This window comes from Mytilus galloprovincialis, chromosome 11, assembly GCF_965363235.1.
Source record: "Mytilus galloprovincialis chromosome 11, xbMytGall1.hap1.1, whole genome shotgun sequence".
Taxonomy (NCBI): domain Eukaryota; kingdom Metazoa; phylum Mollusca; class Bivalvia; order Mytilida; family Mytilidae; genus Mytilus; species Mytilus galloprovincialis.
Window position 1 is genome coordinate 10,255,035 of NC_134848.1, and position 16,099 is coordinate 10,271,133.

Here is a 16,099-nt window from a genome sequence, read left to right on the forward strand (position 1 = left end):
GTTGTTTCGAACTGTCAAATTTGTCTATAACAATACCTTCATCAGGAACGCTAAAACAAATATATGAAAGTGAAAGAGGTATAAATAGATACACACTTGAAAAGTTCTAATCTAAAGAAGATAACTAAAAAAAACGATATACCGAAATAACGATACTGCAACCACACACAAATTAATAGAAATGGACTTATCGCTGAACATTGAGGAAGTGTTTACTTGAAATCATTGCTAATAATGTTATTCTTTTTGTAAAGGTTTTTCAAAACAGAATAAACGGAAAGGTTGATTTTTACAGAGGATGGAACGATTATAAGATTGGATTTGGAAATTTGACATCCGAGTTTTGGTTGGGTATTTTTCTCTTTATAGTCCATTTAAAAGCATTGTTTATTCAGCACAGCTATTCGAGTACATGTTTTTAAACTTTAACGAACAAAGAATAAAAAATGTTTTTGTACAATATAGAATTAGGAAGATGTGCCAACGAGACAACTCTCAATACAAGTCACAATGTGTAAAGAGTAAACAATAATAGGTCCAAGAACGACCTTCAACTCGGAGCCTTGACTTACACCGAACAGCAAACTATAAATGTTCCAAAAAAGACTAGTGTCAAACAAAACAAACTAGAAAAATCAAAGATATAATCTTTATCAAACACGAGAAACACGTATTTAACCGCATCAACATCGACAACTACTGAACAACAGGCACCTGACTTCGAATAGGTGCAAACATCCGATGCGTGTTTAAACGGGCACCAACCTTCATCATAACCTGAAAAGTAGTATAACCTTACTACATAGAAAGACACACTATAAACTATCAATTGCAATGAATTGTCTAGAACACAAAATAACAATAAAAATATTCAGTTAACATACACTGAACGATTAAGGGTGATCTAGAACACAATACAAATTCCGTATTTATTTATTTTTTAAATGGGGGGATATTCAAAACAATATCAGAAAGACACCTTTAACATGGGACAAAATGGCGTTGAATAAAAAGACGTACACATGAAACCTTGATACAAATAATATATTGTAAGAAGTACATTGAGTACGCAAACAATTTTAACACAATTAATGAAGAACGTAGTTTTCTACGATTTGAAAATCAAAACACGTAACATTTTTTTAAGTTTTAACACATGAGTTCGACCATAGAAACTTTTGTCTGTGTTTTATTAACGTTATGTGATATTTTTGTTTTTAAACTCTTATTTTTATAAGGATGATAGAAACAAAAGAAACACCTCCAAAATAGAGAACTACAAGACTAATCCAAAACGGAAATTCCCTAATCTAATTGGCCGTTTCAGAATCTAAAGAATCGTGGGTAATTTCATTGTTCGTACACCAAAATAAAAACAATTTCTTTCCAATACAATTAAGTACAAACTTAGTTTGTTAAACAAACAATACAATCGCATTAACCCATATTTACGTCATGTTTGGTCCAGTTAAGAATTGTAGATGTTAACAACAAATAATCTGCCGATTGATTGGCATTTGTTCGCAGATTTATCTCTATTTCACTTTGGCACAGGAAATGACTTCATTAATGTTCTAACCTCTTCTGGAAACTACAAGCTTTACATACATCTTGAAGATTGTGAAGGGATTTATGGATATGCAGAGTATTCCGAATTTAGTGTCGGAGATGCCACCACAATGTATCGTTTGAATGTAACAGGATATAGCGGTAATACAAGTGAGTGTTTTGAATAAGTAGACGGCTTGATGAAATATTCCAACGATGTATCAATCCAACATTTAACCACATTGTATCTGTAAAATATAATTCGGAATTGTTTTAGTTTAAAACCGTTATTCCATTATTATTGAATCGAAATTGATTAAAATATAACCTGTTATCTTTAACAAACTGTGAAGACAATTCTTATTTACAATTATTTTGACACGGTTTCCAAATTCTTTAAATTAGTTCACAATGATTTCAAATAATGGAATATAAATATTATATAAATATCAGCTAAGGTTGGTACGAAAATGGAATGGAAATTGTATATATAGGTATATATCAAAAGTTGCATAATTCATCGCTGAAATGTAGCCCGTTATTTTATCAAATTCTTCCTTTGTGCAATATAAAAATATGAATAAATTGTGTGTTATTTTTACCTATTCATAGGCACTCGCAGTTTTCGAAATATAAATCATTATCCCTATTTTTTTATTATTTTTTTTGGTAATAAATCGAACTGTTCTTACTGGATGGCTAAGGTAAACAAACTTATATTTTATTTTGCAATATCTTTCCAAAACAAAAGAAATAACTTGCAAACGTAATCATCAACCTGTTTCTGAAAAAAGTATAAAGTCATAAAAATACTGGACTCCGAGGAAATCAAATGAATGGACAACAACTGTAAATTGTGTCATATATATCAGTTCAAATGGAAGTCAACTATATCCAATCTTTATTTATTTTCTCAGGAGATAGCCTTAAGTACCACAATGGCATGATGTTTACTACTAAAGACAAGGATAATGACATTACCACATACAACTGCGCAAAAAGCTCTATAGGAGCATGGTGGTACAGGGCATGCCAACACTCTAATTTGAATGGGAGATATAGCAGCTATTTCAAGTGGAATGAACATCAACTGCAATCTACTAAAATGATGATTAAACGAAATTAAGAAACAATTTAAGAAAAGACTCACAATTTTTATTTTGAAAAGAGCATAAAAGAATTCAATTTTTGAAATTGATTTGATGACGTAACCTATGAACAATTGGAAGATACTCACTGAATGTTAAGTATATACCTACGGAAGAAAAATAAATTTCCTTATTGAAATTGTTTTATTCTTTCTCATTAGCCAACTTTTTTAGTCCTTTTTAGCGAAAAGTCAATTTTGAAGTGGCTATCAAAACAATAACGTAACCAAATTAAGGACGTATTCATGCTACTCCGTTTAGTCCCAAACCAGTAATGTACCTAATACATACAACACATAGTTGAAATAATATACGAAACATACAAGAAACAACATACAACCCAGTTCTATTGCTATACTTCATAGATTCTATTTCTAAAACTGGTGTAATTGAATAGATATATTGTTACAATTTTTTTACCAGAGGGTGCGAAAAGCAATGGTTCTGGAAACCCCTGCTTCTACATCCCGAAAACACGGTCCATTGGTATTCATAACAATAGAAATTGATATTTTTTTACATAGCATGAAACTATTATGTTCACTTCAAATTGTTTCAAGATATAATAGAACATATTTAAGGAATTTATGATAGAGAAAAACCTATTGAGCATCTAATTTGAACAAAAACTGATCCTTTAATACCTCTTTGTAAGAAGGTAAAATCTCCAGAGGCAGAACCAGTCATTTTTAAAAGAGGTTTCCCAACCCAATAATGTCATTATTCATACATATGGATCGTCCAAGAAAAGGGGAATCCGAACCCTCGGACCCCCTGAATCCGCCACTGATCATAGTCATATGTCTCTATTCTGACGCATCTGAGCGTCACTGATGAGTCTTATGTAGACGAAACGCGCGTCTGGCGTATTAAATTATAATCCTGGTACCTTTGATAACTATTGATCTTTTAAAAAACGTGAATCCCGACACTCCCCTGCATTCCCAAACCTACAAAAAAGGGGAATTTCTTAATATTTAATCTGTATGTTGAGCGTGTCCGACCGTAGGGTTTCTATTCCAGACACATCTATCCTCAGTATGTCCGAAAATGAATTTTCAGGTTTGTTTGTACCTTAGAAGAAGGGGGTATAAGCCGTTACAAAAAAAATACATTTATGAATTCCTTCGTTAAAATTATACAGGTATTAAAACATTACCTTTATCTTTAGTCTCTTCTACCAAATCCAACGACTGACTCAAATGTCGCCCGTCATATACTTATCCATATTGACAAATGCATAAAAGGAGTATGACGTTATTTTGTAATAAGAATGCACAAATAAAACATGACTTTCTAATCTATATAAGCACATGAAGTTAACGGAAATATGCAAAACAGCAAGTCAGGAGCCTCTAGCCTTTCAGTTATGATTTTTTATTTAAGTTTCTTGTGTACAATTTGGAGTTTAGTATGGCGTTCATTATCACTGAACTAGTATATATATTTGTTTAGGGGCCATCTGAAGGACACCTTCGGGTGCGGGAATTTCTCGCTGCATTGAAGACCTGTTGGTGAATTTCGGCTGTTGTATGTTTTATGGTCGGGTTGTTGTCTCTTTGACAAATTCCCCATTTCCATTCTCAGTGTTATTTGACATTTGTAAAACCTACTCACTTGACGAAGTTTGAACGATGATAGCCAAAGGAAAGGTTACTAGTAGGGTTTCATGTAAAAAAAAATGTTATAAAATCATAGTTTGATCTGGTAAGTAAATATGCTATCCATTCTTTTTTCATTTATTTATCAATGTTTAGAAAAATAGGGTTTCGCATGGGGTGTAAATATAAAAAAAAAAGAATATGTGGAATGATTGCCAATGAGACAACTATCCACAAGAGAAGTCAGTTATACACCTCGAGATACGGCGTGTCTGTATAAGAAACACCTCCTGCTTTCGTTCGTCAGGGTTTCTTATCCAGACACACCTATCCCTATGTGAATAGCTATTAAAGAAATGAAAACAAGATAAATATTTTAAGTTTAGTTTTGGCCAAAAATTATTGTACAAGTTCGTTTCACGAATAATTTATAGATATACATGAAAAAAAGAGTAAACAAAATTGCGGGCACAACAAAACAAAACAAAAAGTAAAATATGCACAAACAATATATATATATATATATATATATATATATATAACTAGTACAATAATTTAAAAATAGGGATAGGCGGAAAGGTATCTTATCGAAAATATCTCTAATAATGAGTACGAAATATCTGAACAGTACTCACTGAACATGTACTATTGATAAAACCAAATTTCGAAATGTTGAATGAAACGAAATTCGCATATAATTATGCGTTTTTAGAATTAAAAACTGTTCTAGTACATCAAAGTATTTTAGTAATGAGCTTCAGTCTGAATTGAAAGTCTAATAAAGTTTTAAGTTATTAATCAGATGTTTTTGTTATTGTAAATTCAGTGCTAATAACATAATGAAACGTTTAAACCATCAGCATTGCATCTGTATGTTCTAAATGAAGAGCCGGTGTTCAGCATGTATTCAGTGGTTGTTGATTCTTTGTGGGGTTTAAGTGGCTCTGGCTTTTTATAGATAGGACCGTTGTTTTTCTTGTTTGAATTGTTTAATACTTTTAGACCCTTTATAGCCAAGTTTCCGTGTTAAAGGCCGTACTTTGACCTATATTTGTTTAATTTTTATACATTGTGACTTGGAGTTGTTTTATTGACACTCATACCACATCTTACTTATAATTATCATATATGTCAACATGCAGAAATATTGAAATGTTCCGTGTTTATCACATATTTGGAGATATGGGATAAACGTCAATGAGACAGCAACCCATGATATATCATTATATTCAAGATTTAATCGTGCTTATACCCTTTTACTTTGATGACCGTTTATACAAAGTGTAAGAATGTAACACCTTTTATTCTAACAAAGGTGTTTTGTAAAGTTATGTAATTCATTTGAGGTTGGGTCATAATTTAGATAGAAAAAGAATTAAGAACTTAAATTATATACAATGTTAAGCATGTTGTAAAGAGTTATCAAAGGTAACAGGATTATAATCTAATACGCCAGACGCGCGTTTCGTCTTCATAATACTCATCAGTGACGCTCAGTTCAAAATAGTTATAAAGCCAAACAAGTACAAAGTTGAAGAGCAATTCCAAAAAGTTGTGCCAAATACGGCAAAGGTAATTTTTTCCTGGAAATATTCATAAATATAGTTTTGTAAACAGAAAATTTATAAAAATGACCATATAATTAATATTCATGTCAACACCGAAGTGCTGACTACTGGGCTGGTGATACCCTCTGGGACGAAACGTCCAACAGCAGTGGCATCGACGAAGTGGTGTAAAAAAGTTATCAAAGGTACCAGGGATTATAATTTTATACGCCAGACTAGCATTTCATTGAAATGTGAATTTGTAAGTCTATAAAACAATGTATAAGATTAAATTGAATATGAAACTGATAAAACGTTTATAAAGTCGTTGGTTTTTAAACGACAATGCTATAAAGAGGGGATAATCAATTGCATTTTACTTGCAGAATTATGTTTTACCCTGTCATATTCATTCACGGAGATTGCCTATATTTGGCTTTATATGATAACAAGTGGTTATGTTTTACTCTGTCATAAACGAATCCAGCGGCCAGGAATAACCGAGTTCCCTCAGTCGATATGAAAACCTTCGTCCAAACCTCCATTCGCACACGATTTTCTCGAGAGAGAGAGAGGTATTGGACAGTACTGAACAATAGCTTATATTTACATTAACAAGATATAAAAAAATGTATACTAGTAAACAATATACCTATATATACATGAAGTAAAAAACAAGAATAAAAAACCACAGCAATGTGCCACCATTATATCAGAACATGGCCAGTTCGAAATTGGCAAGAGAATAGTCTAATTGCGAAATTTGCCCGAGAAAAGTGACCACTCACATGATGATACAGTCAACATCACGTGTCCATACATATATATGAAAAAAAGTTTGTAATTTGATTTTCCTCTATACTTAAAAACACGGTAAATTATAATTATTATCGACTAAAAACCTACTCAACTTTGCACGTATTTTAAAGGCGGGTATTGTGTGACCTAATATTAAATTCATTAAACGATACGTCATTATTAAATCAATCGGAATTTTGTCATCTCGCTATATAAATTATTCATTATATGATATGAATTGAAATTTTAAAAAAATACAGATTCGGATACATTCATTAACAAAACGTTAAAACTTCATAATAGTATCACAATATAGAAGTTAAGCTCGACCGTGCGAGTAAAAAAAACCACGGCAACCTGAAGTTTAATATACATGGACTGGCGATTATCTAATTGAATCATCTGCAGATTCTTTCACATGTTTATTGCAAAAAGAAAATCACAAAAAATACTGAACTTAGAGGAAAATCTAATCGGAAAGTCCATAATCACATGGCAAAATCAAATAACAAAAGACATCAAAAACGAATGGACAAGAACTGTCATACTTCTGACTTGGTACAGGCATTTTCAAATGTAAAAAATGGTGGCTTAAATCTGGTTTAATAGCGCTTATCCTCTCACTTTGATGACAGTCTCATCAAATTCCGTTATATTTACAATGATGCGTGAACTAAACAGACAAAATAAATAAAATAGTCAAAATATGGGTACAGCAGTCATTATCGTGTAACAATTTTAAAAGGAACAATTTAACAGAACATTAAAACATCTATTTACAAACACATCCATTGATTCACGTGTCTGACATCAGAAAATTTTATACGTCACATATATGTGTCGTTCAATGTATTAACAAACAATTTTAAAATTTCACATGGGCAGTGTTAGCATACAGGGTTAAAAAAATCAAAGTATGTAAAAATTAATTAAGTAGACAATATACACCTAAAATGTAATGCTTTTAAGTCATGTGCAAGCGTAAAGTTTTATAGTGGCTTGATACTGTTTCGGTGGAAATTGCTGTTCATGGACGTTGATGGTGTTCTAATTAGGTCAACTATCAAAATGCGAGACGAAAATTAAGGACACACATTTTCATTTCGGTTTTGAATTTGATTAGGGACTTTCATGAACATTTGTGTTGAATGGGCACAGTTACAAAAGAGGGACGAAAGATACCAAAGAGACAGTCAAACTCATAAATCGAAAATAAACTGACAACGCCATTACTTAAAAAGAAAAAGACAAACAGATAAACAAACGTCCGCATGACACAACATAGAAAACTAAAGAATAAGCAACACGAACCCAACCAAAAACTAGGGGTGATCTCAGATGCTCTGGAAGGGATCACCTGCAGAAAATAACAACCCTAGTTAGGTTACTGAACGCTATAAATAAACTACTAGGATCATTTGGCCACAAAAGCTCTTTCATTTTTTTTTTTTTTTTGAAGACTTATGCATTTATTCGAATTCGATAGTACTACTAGTAAATCAAAGGTTTTGATAGAACTTAATTTCAGAGAAACGGTAATTTTTAAATATTTATTTTGTATTCAAGACTTATCCTTCAGCATTAATCAGTTCAATCAAAAGTACCTTCCTCCTTTAAAGGTAAAACGATAATATAGAAGACAAATAACACATTGTTTACTGTGACAATAACATAAGAACTTTAATAATAATTAAAAACCAATTGTTCAAAGAACAATTGAAGGTCTTTCAACCAATGAGGATGTATTTTGATATGAAAATATAAAGAATCAGTTGAAAATATCAGTTCCTATGGCTTTATGATGTATAAAAATGAATTTCGACCAAAGGTCAAAATCTAGAACGTCCAATTTACCTATGACCTTGACCTCAATTTCAAGGTCATAAACATAGGATCCCAAATCAAAAGACCCTAGGTCTGTATTATGTATGGTTCATGAGTAATATCACTTTACGCATAATTCTAAATATAAGAGGGGCGAAAACTCCCATTTATTGTCTACGCACCCTTGTAACCAAAATTTATAAGTAACGACATGTCGCAACTAACAATTTCGTAAAAATAATTTGTCGAAATCTTATTAAGTAATTGAAAATAATTGAAAATAAGCAAAAATCAAAATTTAAAATTTGACCTTGACCTTTGATCTTGACCTAATTTTCATTTTTTTGGACCAAGGATCTAAAATCAAAAGACCCTAGGTCTCTATCACTTAAGGTTTACCAGTTAGAAATGCTTATCACTTATATCATATATAAAAGGGGGGATAACTCTCATATAAAGTCTCCGGATAGCTTCGGTTTAAATGAAACAGAACATCCTGAGGATATAACGAGCAATTTGGAAAAATAAATTTGTCGGTTTCTTATACGGTTGCAAAGCCTTAGTGGCCACAAGAAAAACAGTGTTCGGGGAGATAACTCTTACAAGGTAAAGGTTTTTGTTACGCGGTGTCAGTTTCAGAAACGCATTAAGTGTTCGATATAATATACCAAATATCTAAGCGACATCTTGTGAAACAAAAAAACAGCGAAGGAAAAAAAAGTTGGCAGAAGAAAAAAAATTAAAATTAAAAACCAATTGTTCAAAGAACAATTGAAGGTCTTTCAACCAATAAGGATCTATTTTGATATGAAAATATTAAGATTCAGTTGAAAATGTCAGTTGCTATGGCTTTATGATATGAAAATATGAATTTCGAGCAAAGGTCAAAATCTAGAACGTCCAATTAACCTATGACCTTGACCCTAATTTCAAGGTCATAAACCAAGGATCCCAAATCAAAAGACCCTATAGGTCAGTAGTATGTATGGTTCATGAGTAATATCACTTTATGCATAATTCTACATATAAGAGGGGCAAAAACTCCCGTTTATTGTCTACGCACCCTTCCAATCAAAAATTTTAAGTTACGACATGTCGCAACTAACAATTTAGTAAAAAGAATTTGTCGAAATCTTATAAAGTTAATGAGAATAAGTGAAAATAAGCCAAAATCAAAATTTAGAATTTGACCTTGACCTTTGACCTTGACCTAATTTTCATTTTTTTGGACCAAGGATCTTAAATCAAAAGACCCTAGGTCTCTATCACTTATAGTTTACCAGTTAGAAATGCATATCACTGATATCATATATAAAAGGGGGGATAACTCTCATATGGAGTCTCCGGATAGCTTCGGTTGAAATGAAACAGAACATCCTAAGGATATAACGAGCAATTTGGAAAAATAAATTTGTCGGTTTCTTATACGGTTGCGAAGGAGTAGTGGCCACAAGAAAAACAGTGTTCGGGGAGATAACTCTAACAAGGTAAAGTTTTTTGTTACGCGGTGTCAGTTTCAGAAGCGTATTAACTGTTCGATATCATTTACCTTATATCTAAGCGATATCTTGTGAAACAAAAAAACAGCGAAGGAAAAAAAAGTTGGCGGAAGAAAAAAAAAAAAAATAATAATAATAATTAAAAACCAATCGTTCAAAGAACAATTGAAGGTCTTTCAACCAATAAGGATCTATTTAGATATGAAAATATTAAAATTCAGTTGAAAATGTCAGTTCCTATGGCTTAATGATGTATAAATATGAATTTTAAGCAAAGGTCAAAATCTAGAACGTCCAATTAACCTATGACCTTGACCTCAATTTCAAGGTCATAGGCTAAACATCTCAAATAAAAAGACACTAGTTCCTTAATATGTATGGTTCATGAGTAAAATCACTTTACGCATAATTCTTAATATAAGAGGGGCGAAAACTCCCTTTTATTGTTTACGCACCCTTGCAACCAAAATTTATAAGTTACGACATGTCGCAACTAACAATTTAGTAAAAAAAAATTGTCGATATCTTATAAGGTTAATGAAAAAAGGTGAAAATAAGCCAAAATCAAAATTTAGAATTTGACCTTGACCTTTGACCTTGACCTAATTTTCATTTTTTTGGACCAAGGATCTTAAATCAAAAGACCCTAGGTCTCTATCACTTATAGTTTACCAGTTAGAAATGCATATCACTGATATCATATATAAAAGGGGGATTACTCTCATATGGAGTCTCCGGATAGCTTCGGTTGAAATGAAACAGAACATCCTAAGGATATAACGAGCAATTTGGAAAAATAAATTTGTCGGTTTCTTATACGGTTGCGAAGGAGTAGTGGCCACAAGAAAAACAGTGTTCGGGGAGATAACTCTTACAAGGTACAGTTTTTTGTTACGCGGTGTCAGTTTCAGAAGCGTATTAACTGGTCGATATCATTTACCTTATATCTAAGCGATATCTTGTGAAACAAAAAAACAGCGAAGGAAAAAAAAGTTGGCGGAAGAAAAAAAAAAAAAAAAATAATAATAATAATCAGAACAAACCCTATAGGTCTTTCAACTGAAAGGTTGAAAGACCTAATTAAAAACCAATTGTTCAAAGAACAATTGAAGGTCTTTCAACCAATAAGGATCTATTTAGATATGAAAATATTAAAATTCAGTTGAAAATGTCAGTTCCTATGGCTTAATGATGTATAAATATGAATTTTAAGCAAAGGTCAAAATCTAGAACGTCCAATTTACCTATGACCTTGACCTCAATTTCAAGGTCATAGACTAAACATCTCAAATAAAAAGACACTAGTTCCTTAATATGTATGGTTCATGAGTAAAATCACTTTACGCATAATTCTTAATATAAGAGGGGCGAAAACTCCCTTTTATTGTTTACGCACCCTCGCAACCAAAATTTATAAGTTACGACATGTCGCAACTAACAATTTAGTAAAAAGAAATTGTCGATATCTAATAAGGTTAATGAAAAAAGGTGAAAATAAGCCAAAATCAAAATTAAGAATTTGACCTTGACCTTTGACCTTGACCTAATTTTCATTTTTTTGGACCAAGGATCTTAAATCAAAAGACCCTAGGTCTCTATCACTTATAGCTTACCAGTTAGAAATGCATATCACTGATATCATATATAAAAGGGGGATAACTCTCATATGGAGTCTCCGGATAGCTTCCGTTGAAATGAAACAGAACATCCTAAGGATATAACGAGCAATTTGGAAAAATAAATTTGTCGGTTTCTTATACGGTTGCGAAGTAGTAGTGGCCACAAGAAAAACAGTGTTTGGGGAGATAACTCTTACAAGGTAAAGGTTTTTGTTACGCGGTGTCAGTTTCAGAAGCGCATTAACTGTTCGATATCATATACCAAATATCTAACCGACATCTTGTGAAACAAAAAAACAGCGAAGGAAAAAAAAGTTGGCGGAAGAAAAAAAAAAAAAATAATAATAATTAAAAACCAATTGTTCAGAGAACAATTGAAGGTCTTTCAACCAATAAGGATCTATTTAGATATGAAAATATTAAAATTCAGTTGAAAATGTCAGTTCCTATGGCTTAATGATGTATAAATATGAATTTTAAGCAAAGGTCAAAATCTAGAACGTCCAATTAACCTATGACCTTGACCTCAATTTCAAGGTCATAGACTAAACATCTCAAATAAAAAGACACTAGTTCCTTAATATGTATGGTTCATGAGTAAAATCACTTTACGCATAATTCTTAATATAAGAGGGGCGAAAACTCCCTTTTATTGTTTACGCACCCTCGCAACCAAAATTTATAAGTTACGACATGTCGCAACTAACAATTTAGTAAAAAAAAACTGTCGATATCTTATAAGGTTAATGAAAAAAAGTGAAAATAAGCCAAAATCAAAATTAAGAATTTGACCTTGACCTTTGACCTTGACCTAATTTTCATTTTTTTGGACCATGGATCTTAAATCAAAAGACCCTAGGTCTCTATCACTTATAGTTTACCAGTTAGAAATGCATATCACTGATATCATATATAAAAGGGGGGATAACTCTCATATGGAGTCTCCGGATAGCTTCCGTTGAAATGAAACAGAACATCCTAAGGATATAACGAGCAATTTGGAAAAATAAATTTGTCGGTTTCTTATACGGTTGCGAAGTAGTAGTGGCCACAAGAAAAACAGTGTTTGGGGAGATAACTCTTACAAGGTAAAGGTTTTTGTTACGCGGTGTCAGTTTCAGAAGCGCATTTACTGTTTGATATCATATGCCAAATATCTAAGCGACATCTTGTGAAACAAAAAAACAGCGAAGGAAAAAAAAGTTAGCAGAAGAAAAAAAAAAAAAAAAATAATAATAATAATAATAATAATAATAATTAAAAACCAATTGTTCAAAGAACAATTGAAGGTCTTTCAACCAATAAGGATCTATTTTGATATGAAAATATTAAGATTCAGTTGAAAATGTCAGTTGCTATGGCTTTATGATATGAAAATATGAATTTGGAGCAAAGGTCAAAATCTAGAACGTCCAATTAACCTATGACCTTGACCTCAATTTCAAGGTCATAAACCAAGATCCCAAAACAACAGACTCTAGGTTTGTATTATGTATGGTTCATGAGTAATATCACTTTACGCATAATTCTAAATATAAGAGGGGCAAAAACTCCCATTTTTTGTCTACGCACCCTTCCAATCAAAATTTATAAGTTACGACATGTCGCAACTAACAATTTAGTAAAAATAATTTGTCGAAATCTTATAAAGGTAATGAAAATAAGTGAAAATAAGCCAAAATCAAAATTTAGAATTTGACCTTGACCTTTGACCTTGACCTTATTTTCATTTTTTTGGACCAAGGATCTTAAATCAAAAGACCCTAGGTCTCTATCACTTATGGTTTACCAGCTAGAAATGCATATCACTTATATCATATATAAAAGGGGAGATAACTCTCATATGGAGTCTCCGGATAGCTTCGGTCAAAATAAAACAGAACATCCTGAGGATATAACGAGCAATTTTGAAAAATAAATTTGTCGGTTTCTTATACGGTTGCGAAGCCTTAGAGGACACAAGAAAAACAGTGTTCGGGGAGATAACTCTTACAAGGTAAAGCTTTTTGTTACGCGGTGTCAGTTTCAGAAGCGTATTAACTGTTCGATATCATATACCTTATATATAAGCGACATCTTGTGAAACAAAAAAACAGCGAAGGAAAAAAAAGTTGGCGGAAGAAAAAAAATAAAAATAATAATAATAATAATAATAATAATCAGAACGAATACAATAGGTCTTTCACCTGAAGGTTGAAAGACCTAATAATAATAATCAGAACAAATACAATAGGTCTTTCAACAGAAAGGTTGAAAGACCTAATTAAAAACCAATTGTTCAAAGAACAATTGTAGGTCTTTCCACTAGCAAAGATCTATTTTGATATTGAAATATGAAAAATCAGTTTAAAATGTTAGTTCCTATGGCTTTATGATGTATTTATATGAATTTAAAGCAAAGGTCAAAATCTAGAACGTCATATTAACCTATGACCTTGACCTCAATTTCAAGGTCACAAACCAAAGACCTTAAATCAAAAGACCCTAGGCCTTTAATATGTTTGGTTAATGAGTAATACCACTTTACGCGTAATTGTAAATGTAAGATGGACAAAAACTCCCATTTATTGTATGCGCACCCTTTCAACCAAAATATACAAGTAAGGACATGTCGCAACTAACAATTTATGAAAAATTATTTGTCGATATGTCATACGGTAATTGAAAATAAGTGAAAATAAGCCAAAATCAAAATTTAAAATATGACCTTGATCTTTGACCTTGACCTTATTTTCATTTTTTTGGACCAAGGCCCTCAAATCCGAAAACCCTAGGCCTCTATCACTTATGGTTTATCAGTTAGAAATGCAAATCACTTATACCAAATACATAAGGGGGAATAACTCTCATATGGAGTCTCCATATAGCTTCGGTATAACAGCCAACCTAATCCTGAAGATGTAACGAGCAATTTGGTAAAATAAATTTGTCATAATGTTTTATGGTTGCGAAGGAGTAGTGGCCACAAGAAAAACAGTGTTTGGGGAGACAACTCTTACAACGTAAAGTATTTGGTTACGCGGTTGTCAGTTTTTGAAGCGTATAAACTATGCGATATCATCTTCCAAAAATCTAAGCGACAACTTATGAAACAACCATACTATGCAAGAAAAAAATTTGGCGGAAGAAAAAAAAAATAATTAAAAACCAATTGTTCAGAGAACAATTGAAGGTCTTTCCACTAGTAAAGATCTATTTTGATATTGAAATATGAAAAATCAGTTTAAAATGTTAGTTCCTATGGCTTTGTGATGTATTAATATGAATTTAAAGCAAAGGTCAAAATATAGAACGTCCTATTAACCTATGACCTTGACCTCAATTTCAAGGTCACAAACCAAAGACCTTAAATCAAAAGACCCTAGGCCTTTAATATGTTTGGTTAATGAGTAATACCACTTTACGCGTAATTGTAAATGTAAGATGGACAAAAACTCCAATTTATTGTATGCGCACCCTTTCAACCAAAATTTACAAGTAAGGACATGTCGCAACTAACAATTTATGAAAAATTATTTGTCGATATGTCATACGGTAAGTGAAAATAAGTGAAAATAAGCCAAAATCAAAATTTAAAATATGACCTTGACCTTTGACCTTGACCTTATTTTCATTTTTTTGGACCAAGGACCTCAAATCCGAAAACCCTAGGCCTCTATCACTTATGGTTTACCAGTTAGAAATGCAAATCACTTATACCAAATACATAAGGGGGAATAACACTCATATGGAGTCTCCATATAGATTCGGTATAAACAGACAACCTAATCCTGAAGATGTAACGAGCAATTTGGTAAAATAAATTTGTCATAATGTTTGATGGTTGCGAAGGAGTAGTGGCCACAACATGTCGCAACTCACATTTTAGTAAAAATAATTTGTCAATATCTTTCACGGTTGTTGAAAATAAGAGAAAATAAGCCAAAATCAAAATTTAGAATATGACCTTGACCTTTGACCTTAACCTTATTTTCATTTTTTTGGACGAAGGAACTTAAATCCAAAGACCCTAGGCCTATATCACTGATGGTTTACCAGTTAGAAACGCATATCACTTATATCAAATGCATAAGGGGAAATAACTCTCATATGGAGTCTCCGGATAGCTTCGGTCCAAATAAATATCCTAATCCTGAAGAAGTAACGGGCAATTTGGTAAAATAAATTTGTCGTAATCTTTTACGGTTGCGAAGAAGTAGTGGCCACAAGAAAAACAGTGTTCGGGGAGATAACTCATACAACGTAAAGTATTTTGTTACGCAGTTGTAAATTTTTAAAGCGTATAAACTATATGATATCATATTCCAAATGTCTTAGCGACAACTTATTAAACAACAATACTACGCAAGAAAAAAAATTAGGCGGAAGAAAAAAAAAAATAATTAAAAACCAATTGTTCAGAGAACAATTGTAGGTCTTTCCACTAGTAAAGATCTATTTTGATATTGAAATATGAAAAATCAGTTTAAAATGTTAGTTCTTATGGCTTTATGATGTATTTATATGAATTTAAAG

General features: G+C 32.0%; 1 long non-coding RNA gene across 1 annotated transcript; it reads left to right on the plus strand.

Moving 5' to 3' along the window:
• The first annotated feature begins 254 nt into the window (after nucleotides 1-254).
• LOC143050985 (uncharacterized) lies at nucleotides 255-2,567 on the plus strand. The gene is made up of 3 exons (XR_012970526.1): nucleotides 255-351; nucleotides 1,555-1,719; nucleotides 2,466-2,567. It is a non-coding gene; the product is annotated as an uncharacterized LOC143050985 (long non-coding RNA).
• Nucleotides 2,568-16,099: the final 13,532 nt, after the last annotated feature.